An 18224-nucleotide genomic window follows, 5' to 3' on the forward strand; every position below is an offset into this window, starting at 1 on the left:
GAATGTTTTTTTCTTTTGTCAATACACATATCTATATATGTGTGGATGTATTTGCATAATATAGTAATTTCTCTACTATTGCCGATTTTAAACCATCCTCTGGGATATAAAGGAAATAATATTTATAGTTTTGGAATATTTAATCATATCATCTGCATCTGTTGAATAAGTGGTTTACATTATGTGGAAGGCTTTGCTATTTGCTATTATAATCTCTCCTTGTTTAAAACTAGTATGATTCACAAAATGCTATAAAATGTTTAGGGCTTTGTTTTTAGTACATGCACAAGTCATGTCTGTGGCAGGATTATGAGAACAGTTAAGATTTAGAGATTGGTTGTAAAGGTTAATTTTTTCACTTTTGTAGAGCTACCTTGATTTTTTTTTTCCTGGAACTTGGATTGTTCTCACTTATTTGATATTTTGAGGGTGAGTGAAAGGAACAAGAAGTCCCAAATATAGCTGTGGCAATTACTCTCCTGCCCTCTCCTGCAATACATCAGGAAGTTGTGTGGCTGTCTTGTGATGTACACATCATGCCAAGGGAAGGGTTTGTAGTGAAACATGGGCTGTGAGGCTGACAAGTGGGACATCCAGCTGGAAACACTTGATGGAGTAACACAATTTGAGGGTGTGTGGCGGAAGAAAACTAGCTGGCTTCATCAACAGGAACATGACTGAGGTGGTACAGAAAAAAGGGGAGAAGCAAGTGGAGGAGATGGTGGAGGCTGTGTGAGTCTGACGGGTCACTTTTGTTCTTGGGCTCCCCCAGCAGTGTCTGTCTGGCTGAGCTGATGGGGCTGGCTCACACAGATTTGTACTTTGGTATTTGTGTTTCTTTAACTTACACTGGTGAGCATCTCTGGCTCACCTGCCCAGCTGCCACCTTAGAAATTTGGGTTGTCACCAGTCTGAACTGCTCCCTGCTTTTCTTACAAGGACATGGCAAAGCAGCAAATCCCTGGAACCAAAATTGATAAACATACTGGATGTATTCATTGGTTACCTCTAGAACAGTGTCCACAATTCTGGGAATAAGTCTTCCGATGATCTGCTCTGGTCATGGTCATTTGGCATACAGCTTTGCTTTATGACTATATATGTAAATGTGCTTGAAATACATCTCTTTAGTACTAAATATATAATCAAGTAGACTATTTAGATTTGAAATTAGCCTATGTTCATCCTCTTTGGCTTGTTTTGTGCTTGTAAAAAGTATTAATTTATTGGCTTAGCATTAATTTTTACTAAGTAACATGAGTTTAGTGGAAGCAAAATTTGCATTAAGAATTGTAAATGAGCACTTATTTTTGAGGCTCTGCCTGCTCTTTATCTCTACCCATTTTCTGTTCTTATGGGTGCAGAGTTCTATTTGTGAATGACTGATAAATGTGTACTGGATACCCATTAAGTGCATTGGAACTGACAGATTTATTTGGAAATCTGTTTTTTTAAGGATACTTATCTGATAACATGCACATACACACAGACTTCACAGTAGTTGGTAGAATAAAACCCTGAGAAGCTGTCATCAATAAAAGTGTAGAAACTGTGGTTATGTTATCTTGATTTGTGGTTGGGATTTTTGTTTGGTTGGTTCCCACCCCCTGCAAAAAAAAAGTCAAATTTGGCCATTTATATTATGTGTTCTATAAACTCTATAGCTAATTGCCAGTGAAAATGGAAAGATTGTTTTGACGGTGCAATGTTCTTTCGATTGTTGTTGAATGTCAACCCTGTCTGCCTTGGGAGTGGAAACTTCACTAAGGTCACCTGTTTCCTAGCTGAGATTTTTGGTAGTGTAGCCTGTGAATTGCTGTGGCTGTGTGGTCATGCATGCCCTTTAAGGCTAGGCTGAGATTTTATGTGACTCATTATTTTTCTCTTTTACTATTTTCAATTTGGAGCTTCAGAACAAAATTTTCAGACTGAGAACCAGACCCCGCAGATGCTGATCTTTCAAGGATAAATGAATAAATCAGTAGTTAAATTTCATTCTAGAAAAATAACACCCAGCTCTCTCTAGGTGTAAATGGCTGGTTAGGTAATTTGCAAGTGTTCCATTTAGCTGAATTTCACTCTAATCTTATTTTTGAAAGTGTCTCTGCAGTTGGTTACTTCATGATCCTTTTCCCCTATGTTAATGGTATTTGCATATACAAAATCACCATTATTTATGATCACATCATAGCTATCATTTTATATCCTTGCTATTTCATTAGAGGGATGCCCATACTAAAATGGACCCCCTGTCCTTTTGTTTTCTGTAGGGTAAAAGCAGGAGGTAGCCAATTCAGGATGTTTTCCAGTAAACTTCTAGCCTTCAGTAAAAATACTGGCAAATCCTTGTTTGGGAATCCTGTGGGTGTTTGCTAAAGTTGTTGAGGTGGGAAAATCTCAGCTATAAACTTAACATAATGATTATATGACTTGTATATTCTCAGCAACTTGTGTGTGTGTATTCTGCTTATTTGGGCGATAATTACAAAAATAGAAAAGTAGATCTAAAAAAAAAATACATGTTTTCTTTAGAGATAGGGCTACCTTTATCCACCCAAGTGGCAAAACCCTTCCAGCCTTACCTTTTAGCCCTGTGAGATTGAGGGGTGGATAAGGTGAGCGCTTCACTGTGTAGGTTGGGGACTGGGGTGATGTTCAGGGCAAGGCTTGGAGGACGCATTAATCTGATTTTCACCCCAGAGACTCCGTCTTATTCAAGTTTTACCCCTCATTCCCGAGGCACAGTGTTAATGGCTTCCTTGCTGTAAGGACAAGTGGGACTGAAAATGCTTTTCAGGGCAGGAGAATTAACACTCAATCCTTGCTTTTAGCAGGAAAGGCAGTGCATTATCTGTGCTTGTGCTCTGTCCTGCTCACTGCTCTGGGCTGCAGCGCTGTCCCCAGGGGTGCACCCAGGAGGTGCCCTGGTGGATCCCCACAGAGGGAGAGGATCCCTCTCAGAGCTTTAGAAAATCCTGTCAATTCATGCTGAATGTGTGAAGAGCCTTCAGCTCCAGTACTGGAGACAGTTAAGACTCTCACCCTGTTTTTGTGGAATTGTGCCTCACCTTTAACTTTTTAATTAATGCCATTCTTGTCTTGCTACCATATCACACCATTTTAACTTTGTGATTTAACTCTGTGTAAGACAGTGGCAATGGACTGATTTTTAATTAGCTTGACTACAAGGCTGTGACTGGTTTTGTCTTTGCTTCCATCATTTCTGGCTGTGAGAAGAATTTAATTTTATAATGATGGCATAGCATTTTCCATGGTGGTGACATAAAACCACAATGATTTTAAAATGAAATGTGCATTTGCATTTAGGTAATATTGGTAGAAAACAGCCTCTGCAGCTAACACAATTTTATATTGATCATACACTGTCTAATCTTGTTTGCAATTAGGTGGAGGAGGCATATCCTTACAGATGTTTTATTTTTAGTATTGCAGTGGTTTGTGTGTGTTATTGTTATTCCAGTAATATGGTTCAGCTTAGCTAGAAAAATGGGAGTTCAAGGAATTGTTCCTTTAAGGAACTGTTTTCACAACAGCACTAATTCTTAATTTTTGCTAGACAGTAAGAGCAACAAAACATGGGAATCAATAGCCATGGAAGAGGCATAACTAGCTTTACTGACCTCTTAGCAAGAGGAAGTCCTTTACAAGGAGATGCTGGAAATATTCTTGTTGTTGGCTATGCTTTTGGGCTACTAAAATGAATCTCCTGGTCAGACGGGGGGAACACTCGGGAGGAAGAAGCCATGCAGTGTTCAGATGTGACAGTGTTGGTGCTGCTACTGAAGTTGTGATGGACAGGATGTACAGTGAGGCTTGGAGGGCTCTCATACAGGACAGAAGGTTTATGCAAAGCTAGAAGGAACATTGTGTTTTCTGAAATTTCCTCAGCTTTGGGAATGGGTTATAAATACTTTAAAAGGTTCATTCTCAAAGAGGTGCAAATGCAGTGGATGTGAAAATAGCCCTTTTGCCGAGAAGGTGCAGTGCAATGAATCTTTACTGAAGGGATCAATGTTTGTGAATGCTGAGGCTAAAATCCTCCCACAAGAATACTGCTGGGCTGCCCAGGGTGTTGAGAACTTGATTTGTGCTTTTCATCTTAAGTTGTGCAGCTTTCCTGTGATGGGGGGGAAGGCCACTGAATTCTTAAACCTCACATGGAAAGATGTCTGAGGTTAAAAACCAGGTGGGCAGTGGTTCACAGCAGAAAGTGAGAAGGAAGGCAAGAGTAAAAGGGCCATCTGTTATCATTGCAAAATCTGTATTTCAGCACCTCATGCTGGAAAATAGGTGCAGCATTTTTACATAAGATGAAGAAATCCAGTCAAAGATTCTTGTATTAAACCTGTCTTGATTTCTCTACAAAGTAGAAAGTAACAGCTGTACATGAGGCCAGTTAAATGGCAAGACAATTGTTATAAAATCTTCCATCTGAAGTTTCTAGTGGCACAGTTCACTGCATGGTTTGGGCAACCATTTTGTCAAAGAAATACCCTTGCTGTTATAGTTTTGCCAGGTATGTATGATCTGAATTGAGACATTAACAAGGTGTATCATTAATGGAAATTACCCAAAGGCTTTTTTGACTGTCTTCTGTGCTTCATTACTCTGGAAACAAAAGTAGCGAGTGTGTGTTGGAAAGGTTGCTCTTCAGGGAGAAAAGAACAAGGGAAATTTTAATGTTCACCACCTCAGAGGTATTGTCATACTCAAATATCTGCTTTTGCTTTAAATATTCAGCTAATTCCTTCCCTGTTTTTATCATGCTGAAGAAGGTATGTTTATTGGCAGGATTTGGCTTTCTTATTTTCATTCTCTAGAGCTTCAGGTCTCCTCTGCGAGCACGAATTCATAAAGAGCTTTTCTCACTCTTAAAAACAGTCTTCTATTTCAGAAAGCAGAATTCCTCCCTCAGAGATGCCATTGTGCTCCATTTGTGCTCAGAAAAGATGTGAAAAATCTGAGATACAAATGGCATATGCTGCTTGCCTTTGAAAAAGCGTGGATTCAAAATGGATAGAGGCAGAAATTACTGTCATCCATCTGTAATGGCTCTCCCAGCAGTACCTGAAGTGGCAGGAGTGGGTGGGCAATGCCCCTTTTCCCCACCTTGGCCTCCCTCCTTTGTTCCCTGCTGCTGCTGGGCTTTTCTCTCCTCTGCCTCTGCTCCCCTGAGTCACCTCCCACGTTGTTGTCAGGGGTTTGGGGCGCTCAGGGGCTGAGGGGTTGGGATCCTGCAGAACCTGCTGGAATCACCTGGGATATCCAAGCCCACCTGAGGCAGCCCTCACCTCTCCTCACAGAGGCTCTGCTGCCAGCCCTGGGTGCAGATGCTGTGTCCATCTGGAAGAGGAGTCGGATCCTTCACAGGAGCCCCCCCAGTCCTGCCTGGAGGGAGGCTGATGAGATCTGGGGCTCTGGGGCTGCAGCGTGGGCGAGGGCAGCCCAGCTGCTGCTGTCAGGCTCACGGTGCGGGCAGCACAAACCTCACCTCTGGTTTCTGCTGTGTAACACCAACACCCAGCTCCCTTCCAGCTCTCATGGGTGTAACTGAACATCACACATCCCTGGCCAGTGTGCTGCTGTCCTGGGTGGGCAGCACTCCGAGCTGTGCTGCTGGCTGCATGGGGTCCCTTTGGCAGCATCTCCCACAGGAGTTATCCCTGCAACAGCAGAGATGGTTTGGGTTTAACATCAGTACAAGCCTGGTGCAGGCAGTGGATCAAAGATAACTCTACAGCAGTTGAGAAGCTGTCCTAGGATTAATTCTTCCCTTTGGTATTGCATGAGTTACGTTTTAAGCCCATTCAACCGCACTTGTCATGATGCTTCTCTTGTTCACACTCTCACAGTTTAGGCTGAAAAGTATCTGCAGGAGAGAACTCTCCTTGTCAACCAAACTTTGGCAACATACAGCAGATCCCCCTTGCATAGGCACACATGGGGTAAGACAACCCCAGGGTTGCTTTCATGCCAGTCAGTACCAAGTTCCAGGCATATGTATATTTCAAATATCTCCACTATCTATGTGTGTATTCCTGTATATGTGTTTCAGCTGTAACTTCAGGGTGCTGTGCTGCACACAATAGGCTGTGTAGCCGCCTCCCTTTGTCACATCTATCTCTGCTCTCTATCTCACAAATCTGCTGTGTGTGACTCACCCACTTGTTATTGGCAGAAAGAAGATGGACAAGCTCATTTGCTGTGGAACTGCAAAACTAAATACAGCCTGGGCTTTGCCTATTGTAATTTCTGCCTTTTAGGTGGCTGAGTGGGGCATTGCCTTCATGACCTTAAGGGACATATAGAATACACAAAGATTTGTGCATTTCTTCTTAATCCTTGCTGCTAAGGATGCCAGCACATGTTGCTCCATGCAGCGTGCCTTTAAGCTATTCTTGTCTGCATCTCTCAGCAAAAACAATCAGTCTAACAGGACAAGTTAATTGGGTCAGGATGATCCACTCTTAAAATTTGCCAGCAGATCAGAGGCAATGTCCTTTATTTAGCCTATAGAACATAACTCCGTGTAATTCCTGGGCTGAGTGGCTTAGACAAAGCACCTTAATTATTGCAGATAAATAAACTGAAAAAGAATCAACAAAGCAATATTTGTTAGAGCATGTGAATGTGGCCTGTCTGGGTTATTTAATCGAGGCAGTGAAATGACATGTCACTGATTACCTCCCTTTGAAAGTACAAATTGTTTGGCTATAAATTTAATGTAGGCAATTAGGTGCAAACATTTTGGGCTATACTTTAAAAACCTATTCAGTTTAGTGTTCTTTTTCCCCACAGAGTCCTGGAGTTGTGAGATGGGCTGAATCATATTCTTCATTTAAGGCAGGGAATTTTAATGCACAGAGATCTGTGCTTTATTTGTAGTTTGATGTGAAAGCAGATATTTCTGTATGTGTACTTTGATTTGTGTTTTGCTGTGATCTGATTTAGACTTTTTGCTTTCATTGTAATTTCCCACTACTCTCAATCCAGTCTGGCAATTTATAAATGCTGAACTCTGATGTCTTTGTGCCAACTGGAACTGGGTGACTGCAGTTCTTTGCCAGCAAGGCTTGGTCTGAGTGGCTTCGAGGTGTTCTTGCTCTTGATCTATAAAACCTTTGGCAACCTTTCAGCTTTCTCTTTTGTCTTGTAACCCTGTGTATTTCTGAGCCCTGAGGCATTTATCACCTCTTGATGCAGTAGAAAAACACTGTGGTTCTTAGAAGAAGAAAAAAAAAAGTGGATTTCTGAGTTTCTAGTTGCTCCCTGTCAGTTTATTGTGTAGAGTTCTGTATGTAATTGCTATGCTGCATTTCTAACTTTTTAATTCTCTGCAAACTGTCCTATAGTTGATTACTTCTGCATGGTGTTGAGAGAGAGGGTGGTCTCTTACATTTTATTTGTAGGTGTCCAATTTAAAAAAAAGTCCTTGAAAAATGTCAGCAGAGATCTGTAAATCTGAATAATGTAATTATGGAATGATTCTCCTGTGACGAATAGAGTCAGGAAGAAAATCGCTAAATCATTGTCGTGCTAGCTTCCTGTGGCACTCCTCTGAAAATGGAATTATTGTAACGCCTTGTACTTGTATTATCCTGGGGCTGGGTGCTGTGCATCCTGATTGGGAGCTATGTATAGCAGTGACCTCACTCACCACAAAAATGTGACAACTGCTGTTACTCTGCGTGGCGCCGAACGTGTTAACCTCAACAAGGAGGGGAGAAGATTATTATACTTTAATGAAACTTCAGTGAAGCTGTGTAAAAAATAAGTTGGATTTTCCTAAGGTGGAATTTATCTTGGCTACTGAAACTGGCATTCAGGTACTGTGGGATCACAGATGGTCAGGACCTTGTGGTGTGTTTAATTTACAGCTGCAGCAGGGTGGCTGTGCTGACATTGCACTGAGGGATTGCTTCAGCACCGACCTGCTCTGTTTTCCTCAGTGTCCAGGTGTTCCTCCAGGCCACACCCAAGAACCAACCCAGCAAACACTGCAGGGGGAACAGGATCACAGCACACAGAACTGTGCTGCTAAGCATGTTAGAACAGTCATTATTTTTGCCATTCAAGTACTGCTGTCTTAAATCCTCAGCCATTCCATCCCCAATTCTGCTGTTCTGGATGCTATTTCTGAATGAACAAATTAATCTGAAATAATTTTCTCATTATAAAAAACTAGACTCGCCTTATGTATGACCTGTTGAAGAGAAAAAAAACCTGAGGCCACTCTCTGACATTATCATGACTCATTCCTGCTTAACATTTTGCTTGTGCTGTGGCCATTGTAGTTGCAGATTCTGACAAATAAAGTTTGACAAGCTGTAAACCCTGATGTATAGCAATGAGTCACAGTTGAAGCACCTGATGCTTTCAGTATATGTCTGAAAACTGCAGGCTTGGGGACACTGATTTAAATAAGCTTCTGTGATTTGTATTTTTGGAGGCCAGTGTTACGCTATAATTATCATTGGATGTGTTTTGATAAAGGCTCCTGAAGATCTGTTTTCAGGGCTGTAATGTTGGCTGTTGTGCTTTGTAGCAGGGACAGTAGCTTCAGACTACTTCAGTTATAGAGCTGTTTTGCTCAAACTTTCTCCAGGACAAGGCTAAAGGAAGTATGTTCATTATAATGGGGTTTCAGAAGTTCTTCCTCTCCTCCTCCAGTCAGCAGGAATTGGCTGTGGAGCAGACAGTTCTGCTGGTATTTTGCTGCTCTCCAGTTGCTGTACACTACTGCCTTACATCACTCAATGTACTTTTGGGGAGGATCATGTTAAGGTATTGTTCTAGATTTAGAAATTGTGCTCTGCAGTGTATTGTGTCAAAGCCTCTGGCAGCTGTTCCAGCCCTCCTTGTTGTGTGTGTACACCACTGAGATTTGGGCAGCAGCTTCTGAGGGGAGTCAGTAAAAAGAGCCTTTTGTTCTCCAAAAAAAAACCCAGACCAGGTAATTATTTGACTCATCCCTTAGAGAGCTATATCTGAAAGAATAGTAACATTTGTTTTACCATTGTTTCACTTTAGAGACCCTTCGTTAGATTTCAGTAGCATAATGCCATTGTTACAATAATAAATACCATTAGTCAGCTTTCAAGAAGTACAAATGGTTTTGGTTTGTTATCCCACTGGCATCTTACACAGAAGTGCTTAGGCTTAAAGTGTCCTGGTCTGCCACCACCTCAATAAGCTGCTGCTTTTCTATCTCCTACATGATTTCCATACAGACCTGTCATAGATAGGAATGTACAGATGAGTATAATACAAATAATAGTTTTCCTAAATATCCAAAGTGTAAATATATATATATAAACAATATTTTAAAAGTCTTATCAGTGGAGGGGAAAAAAATTCCACAATGCAAATTAAAGATATCTGATGTCTTTAAGTAGACATGAGATCTTTGCAGGCATTTAAGTTGATATTTTAAAAAATGGAGAATGTTCTCTATTAGAGCTAGAGAGAGACTGAGGCAATTGGTGGTGTTTATGAGAAATTATTGTGAACGCTTTGTTCCACATTCTGACATCATCTTTAACATCAAGCTATTTCATGTAGCAATTGCTACATAAATTGTTTCCTGTTCTGATTTCTGTTGCACAGAAAATGTGTGACTAGCCACTTGAAATAGGTGTGTTAACACTCATATTTATCCCTCCCATCTTTATCTGCATCTCTTTTATTGATAGATATGAATGCCACTGTGTCTGAATTGAAGCTTAGACTATGAATATCTTGATTTTTAAAAAAAATATTACAAAGCTTTGTCTCTCACCAAAATCTGCTCAGTTAAAACAAATGCTATAGGATGAGTGAGCTTCACTTTCACAGCTGTGAGATGGAGAATGAATGTTGTGCAGGAATTGTTACTAGTCCAATGGATTTCTCTTCCAACAATGATGACTCCAGTTTAAAACTAAAGTAGGTATCCTTAAAATACACACTTTTTTGCAGCAGGTCTAAAATATGGAAATTGTTTCTATTGTGATATTCTTTATTTTGACTTCTTAAAAAAAAAGTCTTTTTCTTTAGTAGGCCTAATAAAACCAATATACGCTTGAATGTTAGGGTAGGAAGAATTCAGGATCTTTTACCAACAGAAGGTCACACAAAAGGATGTAGAAATTAATATTTTGTGAAAATACCACCACATCTAGGGGAAGCAGCATTGTGCTACAGCCATCATTTCTTTTTGGGAGGTAAAACTCTGAAGTGAAATCTTACCTAAGCCAGCATTTCAGTCTCTGGCTTCCAGAACATCCACAGTTTGCATCTTCAGCCCTACACAAGTGAGAACAACACTCTTTTCCTTTGTAAACTGTGGCAGTAGGATGTCCTTTGAGGCACCCTTGCATGCTGGGCTCCCAGCAGTGTGGGGGGCACCTCACTGAGAGATTTTGCTGCTCTTATGGATCTCTCTTTTTCTTTGGCAAATAAAACTGGCTGTAGGCTTTTTCTTTTCATTGCACCCTGCCACCCTGGGCCAAACCTTCTGGTTTATGTCCATGTATCTTACTGGAACAGCTTTGTTTTAATTGTATGGGATTTCTTTCCTTCTGAACCCCATCAATGCTGATAATAATTTAGTCAAGTTTAGGTAAGATATGAAATTAGCTGCTTTTTCACTCTTAAGGATTCTCCATTCAGGTCAGGGCTTGCTTTGCTTCTCTGCTCCAGTTGTCCGCTCTGGGCATGGGAACCTGCGCATATAATAAGGATCCCCTTGAAGCTGAATTATTTGGATTTAAATTACCAAGTCTTTCAAATACCTTTAACTTGTTGAGCTGCTTGTTACTACACTGCTGAATGTATCTTTGTCACCAGGGATCCTGTGACAGTACACAGCCAACCTGAAATGGGGAGCAGGGGATTCTTCCCCCTGAAATGGGGAGCAGGGGATTCTTCCCCCTGAAATGGGGAGCAGGGGATTCTTCCCCCTGAAATGGGGAGCTGGGGATTCTTCCTGCTATTGGCAGAGAAGTTGATTCTGTGTTTTGTATCCCTCTCACGGCCAGCTGTGTGTGTGTCCCTGGCACATCAGTGCTTGTGGAGATAAGACTGCCAGTATCTTTCAGATGGCCCCTGAGTACTGGACTGCCTGATTTGGTTTGGTTTTTTTGTGGTTTTTTTTTTTTTTTTTAATCCTGAGAATCCTGTTTTCATGAGAGATCCTGAGAAATGCTGAGAGCTTAATTTGAAGGTGGTGGTCTCTGTTGATCCAGTACAATGCTGAGTTGGTAGTGGATCTCCCTGACAGGTGAGGTTTTTAACCTTTTACAAAGTCTTATTTAATGTTTCTTTGGTACAAACTCTCTAACCTGTGTGTCCTTAGAATGGTAATTGCAGCTTGTCCATTTCTGCAGGATGTTTCGGCTTTTGGTGAATTAGATTTTTTTGTTTTAAAGGGAAGAGCCCTACAGAACAAATGCATGAGAAGAATATGACCTGTGTCCCAGATTTGCAAATGGCACACAAAATTAAGGCACCACTGCTTGGACTAGATAATCACATTTTGGTTTTTGTAAAATTTGCAGCAGGCTAATCTGGTTTTAATCTCTCACAATTTTTGGTTTTTTGGTGTGTTTTGCTTTTATGAAGAACTAAGCCTTGAAACAACGTGGAGCTTTATTAAATAGCATGAAACAGAACAGCATGATTTTGATAGAAGAAATAAGTTAATGTCTTCTTTTAGCACTGTTTGTGGGACTGAGGATTTTTTTTTTGGTGTGGCTCTTTTTGTTTGTTTTGTTGTTTTGGGTTTGATTTTTTTTTTAATAATGTGAAGACAAGAGAAAGCAGTGTTACACCAGTTGATAAGTGACAGTAGACTTTAGTTCAGTAAATAGCTGGCTCCATTTAACATTTGACACTTACTATCAGCATGGTAATTGTTTTAAAAGGTTTTCTGTAAGCCTTAGATTCTGATTTTCAGAATAGATTTGAATTAATTTGTGCTTTAGGGGTAAATGAAAACTGCTTTTTAGATTAAGGAGAGCGAAAAAGAACTCTTCCTTGAAATACCCAGAATCCTAGTATGTCAAAGGATATATACAGGCAGCATAAAATAAACGTGCAGATGGGGAGGCCTGAAAAAACATCAAGTGCAGATCCTGAATTTATGCACATTTCTGACATTGTTGGATGAAAAACGCTGCTCTTATCTTCTATGGGTAACCATGGCTACCGTGTGATGTGATTTTATTTTTTTCAACATGAAATTATACACAAGTGCAGAAGAGTGGTCTTGTCTCAGCTCGCACCATATGTATTTGGGTGATAAGGATTATAGTCAGTGAATGTGCTTATCAGTGTGGCACATTTGCTTCTTTAAAATAGGTCCTGATTTATGTCTTCATGTCTCCATTAGTCTGTAGAGGGTAAATGGTGCAGGATTTTCTCAAGTACTGCTACATGGGGTTTAGGCCATCTCCTTTTGTGTTGTGTCTGTTACCTCCTTGAATCTGAGTCACAGGCTAATATAATTTGGGGAGGGGGAGTTGAAAAGGCACCATAAACAGAGATACGAAGTATTATAGCTCAAATTTTGTGCTGGTTCAGTGCCATAGTCTTAATTATCAAATGCTTTTTCCCTGAAGACTTATGTACATTTTAGATTAGTCCTCCTTCCTGCTTGATGTGTTTCTGCTTTCATTCACATTTCCAGCATCCCCGTGAACTTTGAGGGGTGCAGAGACGAGGCGGGGATTCCTAACCCCTGAAATCTCTGTAACGTTGGGATGGTTTGTGTGGAGCTAAGAATACATTTCTGTTTATCTCAACAAGTGCCTGGGCTGTGCTGCAGGGATGGCGAGTGTGAATGAGAAGCTTGCCTGGCGTGGGTGGTGAGGGATCCTGCTGGATCCCGGCGCTGTCCCTGCGGCGGCTGCTCGAGCAGAGCTCACACATCGCTCACAGGGCACCTGCCCACTGCAGCGAGCGCTCTCACTTGGACAAACTCCCTCAAATTGCAATTTACCATCTTTAAACCTTTACAAGTAATTAGTTCAGCAGTGGCAATTGTTTGCTTAGAAACATGATCCATGTGGATTAGGGGTGCAACTGCTCAAATTTACGCTAATGTTGCTTTGGCAGTGGTTTGAAAAGGTCTGAATTTATATTTGTGTGCTAATATCCTTGCAGTTGTTGCCACTTTTGGGGATTTTATAACAAACAGCAGAAGAAAGGCAAAGCATTCTTTGAAATACTACTAAAAACCTTTATTGTAACAAACTTTCTGCTACAGCACAGCAAATGCTCTTTTTAGCTGTGATTTGGCTCCCAAAAGAGGCCTGTGAAATTAAAAATTATAATTTGGCAAAACTTATCAATGAAATAGATATGGGCAGCATTTTGTAGGTCACACCCAGATTGCTAATGAGAAGTACAAACCTCAGGAAGTATGAACTGCTGGTGGATTGGGAGAAGCAGAAGGAATAAGAGCAGTTGAGGTGGATTAAAGTCAGCACACAATTCACAAGCAGTAAGCTGGGAAAAGCTTTACAAAATTCAGGAAGCTTTCTGCAAATGTCTTAATATTAGAAAGATATTATGTTCAAAAAGGCTTATAGTAGAAAAATTGGAACAAAATGTGCACTCCTATGTAAATGTATCCAAGAGGCACCTTTTGAACTGTTGAAATCCACAAATAAGAAATAGACTACTGCTCCCTACTCTGGGTAGAGTAGCTGCTTTAGGCAATTATATCTTTATGGAAACTTGTAACAAGGACGAAAAATTCATGAACATGGCTGAGAAAGCAAACACAAACTATGCTAAAGGTTCTGAGAAACTTCAGAGGAAAGCTGTAGCCAAAGACAATGGGGACAGCGAGCATGAAGTGTCTGTGGCAGACAGGAATTTCACAAGGTGCTGCGGATGAAGATGAAAATGCTGGTGCAGGACTTATTTTCTTTGTAAAATACAAGTGCAGGGCAAAACAGACAAAGAATGCATTAAAGTTGGAACCTGGGTCCAGAAGAGAAAAAACAACATTAATTGAAGATAGCTCTCAGAGTAGCAGAGTAATTGTAGAAGAAATCATTACACTGAGAAGTGCATTATTTTCAGGAGGCAGGCAGTGGTGACTCATGAGGATGAGATAGCATATATGTGACATGAAAGCAGTTCAAAACAGCAAAATTAAATTACTTGTCAAGTTCAGATTAGCATCAGATGCAATGACAAGTCAGTGACACACAAGCAAACAAGAAATTGAATGCCAAAGATGTGGAAGGGCATTCATGACTGTGCTGTGTTACAAAGTCTTCCTCAGCAGTGGGCAAGAAAAGAAGGCAAAATTGCAAGCAAAATCAGACCAATTAAAAATGTGATGGCTTCCTTCTGCTGAGGAAGTGGCTAAGAGTCCTGGCACAGCGGTAGAACAGGGGCACCTCTGAGCTGCAAGTGGTGTCTGGCCTGAAAATCAAGGATAGAGATTTTGCCAGGTAGGAGGAGAGAAAAGCTGAATTGGAGCCCCTGTTTGTGCCCCCAAATGCTGAGGTGGCCAAGTGCTTCTCTTCACGTGGCCTGAGCTGAGCCTATGGGAGCGCTGTGACTCAGAGGCACTTCTGGGAAGCATTGTCAGACAGTGACACTGAGCACCAAAAATTGGGCAGACAAGTGAACTGGCGGGCAGGAAGCTGGTCTGTGAATTTGGGCATGTTGCAACATCAGCTTGCCATGACCAGTCAAACAGTTATCAATATCAATATTGTTCTGTGGTCTTCCTCAAGAAATCTTCAAAAATCAAAGAAACCACATTGGAACCAGTGGATCAAACACTGCCTTGGGAGTTTTTGTGAGTGATGCTGCAGGGAAAGCTTCATGGGAATAGCAGCTGATGGTGACTGATTGCCAAACATGAAAAACTGCTGTTGGCTACCTGCAGGAAACTTTTATCTTTCCAAATGCCACCCAAAAGACACTGTTTAGACCACATTGTTAATTCCAAATCTAGAAGGAAGTATTATATGTTAAACAAGTAAATCTTAGTTAATTTTAGACAACTTCAGATAGTTCAGATCTGTAAATAGAAGAGCTGCAGATAAAATATGTGGAAGAGTGGTGAAAGATTCTGGCTTGGTGGAAATTCTTCTCTGCTGAATGTGGTAATCAGAAAACCAGAGCATGTCTGGTGAAAATAAACTTACAGGACTCAGTGAAGGATCTAAAAACACCCACCACACACAAAATTTGCATACCCAGAACCACGGGCATGTAGTGTGTCCTTTTCACAAGAAAACATTTGCTTTTGAAGTAAACCAAAAATAAACCAAAGTGCATGCAAGTTATTTAGTGCAACAGAAAGGCAGGACAAATCAGATGTCTCCAACTCAAAGGAAAATACTTAAGTTCTCATTTTAGAATTTGTAACTTTTATTTATATATGTATAGTAATGATTGATACTTTAAGATTGTATAACAGAATATAAAATATGTAAGAAGATTATGCTTTTCATGATTAATTTGGCAAAGTGAATTAAATATGAGTGAAGGGACAATATAATAGATAGCTTCATAATAGAGGACACAGCAGGATATATATGGGGAGATTAATATGTGGAATCTTGAAGTATGTGGTGTGTTCAGTAAGGAAAGATTGTATCCCTAAAGCAAGAAGTATTACCTGGGTGCCCATTTCTTGTCTCATGCTTCAGTACTGACCACTTGCCTTGCCTGTTTCTCTTTGATCCTTTGATCCTAATTTATCTTCAGTTTTGGAAAATCCTCCCGTATCACATGCTCAGGGTTCTCTTCTTTCCTGTCTGTGTCCTATAAAATCCAGGTCTGCTTAGAAAGGCAAGGTGGATTTTTTCCCCCCCTTTCTGCTTAAATGGAATTATCTTTTCTTCCTGGCTGTGGTTTAGGCAAGCCCCCCCACCCTGCTTTCTCTCTGTTTTGCAATAGCCTCAGGCTTCTCTCTTGTGCTCCTTTCTAGATGCAAATCCCTTAGCTCTTCTTTTTCCTTCTTTGCAGTATTTGTCTTTCCTCTTTGTCCCCTTCTTTATCAAGGTTTATTTCCCAGATGTCCAGTGTTCTACATCAGAGTTGTTTTCAGAAATGCACATCATGTGTTTTGTGCCTTCTGTTTGCCTTTTTCTAGTTCTTTTATCTGGGGGGTTTTGAGCCTCTGCTTGTAATAGAAGTACTTTCTCTTCTGCAGTGACTGAGTTGAAAAGAATGATTTTCAGGGGCTGGTAAATGTTTTTCTTCTTTGAAAATGACTCAAGGCTTAGGAATCTTTGTGGATCTACACTCTTGAGTGATTGTGCAAATGAAATAGAAGGGTTTTCATCTTAATTTGGGTGAGAATTTGTTAAAATTTCCTGATAAAGGGAAAGATAAGTCAAAAAAAGAAATAATACAAAGATAGGTTGTCATATTGGAAATGTTTTTGTGTTCTTTAGTACTAGCTGACCCACCTTCACCTCCTCCAGGATGATTGTGACAGCTCATAAAATCATATATTCTGTTTATCCGGCCCAGTCCAGTAACTTTAAGGAAACAGTTTGTGTTACAATGAGCATGTTTTTGGGAGAGTTGAGTTTGTGCTAGCAAGCACTTAGAACATCTTAAATGGTAAAGAATACTTGACTGAAACAATATTGTCAAGTGAAGACTTACATTGATCTTTGCCTAATAATTTGGCTGTGGAGAAGGTCAGAAAATGAAGTTACACAGTCAATGATTAAGCAGTTTCTGGGTGTTGTGTGTGTTGAAGCCTACTTGGTAATAGGCTTAGGAGTGTAGAGGAGCTGATATATGTGGGATATTGTGGGAGGTACTGTTTGACATCTGCCAAGGGAATATTATGCTTTGCCTCTAGGTTTTGTGAATGACACTCAGCTTCTGGAGGCGGGACTGTGAGATACACTCCGTGATTGCCACTGTTAAACCTGAAGGCTCAGGGAGGGGGGAGAGGCCATAGCTGAGATTGGCACATCCCCACAGAGGAGAAGTGTCTCCTGGAGCTCCCTGTGACTGTGCATTTCTTCCTTGCAGCTGTCCCAGGTACAGAACCTGGAGCCTTGTTGTGCCTTCAGATGTGCTGAAACTCCAGCCTGAGCACCATTTTTATGAGATTTGGCTGCTGTTGAAAACAGCAGTTCTGCCCTTACTCTTTTTCCATTCTCTGGTCCCTCACTCCTGCCTTCCTTATGCTGTTATCACTGTTTGTGTTGTTTGGCTTATCAGAAAGGAAATGATCAGGCAGAAAGATTACCTCTCTGCTTAATTTTGATCAGTTTATTGTTCTGATCATCATAATGGCCACAGTGCCTCCCCACCTCTGGGAAGAAACTGAGTTTGATTTTCTTCCTAAACATGCCACCACAGGGCCATGACCAGCCTCTTTAACTGGGCCAGCAGTGTCTCTGTCTGCAGAGCCATCACAGATTGGCTCTGTCTGACATGGTGGGACCTTCTAGCAGCTTCTCACAGAATCTGCCCCTGCGGGCCCCCGCTACCAAAAACCAGGCTGTGCCAAGCTAACACACCTTGTTCTTTCTTCTTTCCTGATGGTGAAATCATGTGGGTTTCTTTTGGGGTTTTTCCTTTGGAGCTTCCTAAAATGACAGCTTAATAGCACAGACCACTGCAGGCAGTTTGGCATGGTTGGTGGTATGTGCAATGTATTAGACCCAGAATTGTTTCCTTCAAAAAGCTTGTTAGAGATGATAGAGGATTTCTGGGTCTACCCCAATCAAAGGCAATAGAAGAGCACCAGGATGATTCTTTCTCCTGCAGAAGGATAGCTGTTATCACTGTCTCAAGTAATCAAGTAATTTAGTAGCACCCAACCCAATACAAAATAGCATTAATAATAAAAAATGTCTGAAGCTCATAGATTAATTTTTTGTACCCTTCACATTTATATATTCTGAATAATAAGATAAACCACAACATTGTAAAAGAAGTACTGCAGGCCAGTAACTATCAAAGAGGCGTCAGCTATGATGCAGTGTATACCATTACCTGTGAGTTAAGGTTAGTAAATTTACTGTCATATGTGATGTGTGGCTTCCATTATGTATCTATTTAGTAAATGCCCCCTGTCTCCAAGAGCTACTTGTATATGTAAAAGATGCAGTGACTGTAAAATAAGGACAATTTTTTTTAAAATTTCTTCTTTTAGAGAGGCTGCTGAAAATGCATTGTTTTCTGTTCCAATACAGGATAGTTCATTTCTGCCTTTTAAGTTT

At 40.7% G+C, this 18224-nt stretch overlaps 1 protein-coding gene across 4 annotated transcripts in view; it reads left to right on the plus strand.

Annotated features, from left to right (window-relative positions):
• ANK3 (ankyrin 3) overlaps positions 1–18224 on the plus strand; it is a 284651-nt gene that overhangs the window by 36485 nt on the left and 229942 nt on the right. The window contains exon 1 of one of the 4 annotated variants that reach the window (XM_030950842.1): positions 11246–11281. The exons of the other annotated variants lie outside the window; for them this stretch is intronic. The gene's annotated coding sequence lies outside the window, so the exon portion shown is untranslated. Of the gene's footprint in view, positions 1–11245; positions 11282–18224 lie in introns of those variants that run through there. 4 annotated transcript variants of the gene reach the window in all.

The sequence above is a fragment of the Camarhynchus parvulus genome, chromosome 6, assembly GCF_901933205.1.
Source record: "Camarhynchus parvulus chromosome 6, STF_HiC, whole genome shotgun sequence".
NCBI lineage: Eukaryota > Metazoa > Chordata > Aves > Passeriformes > Thraupidae > Camarhynchus > Camarhynchus parvulus.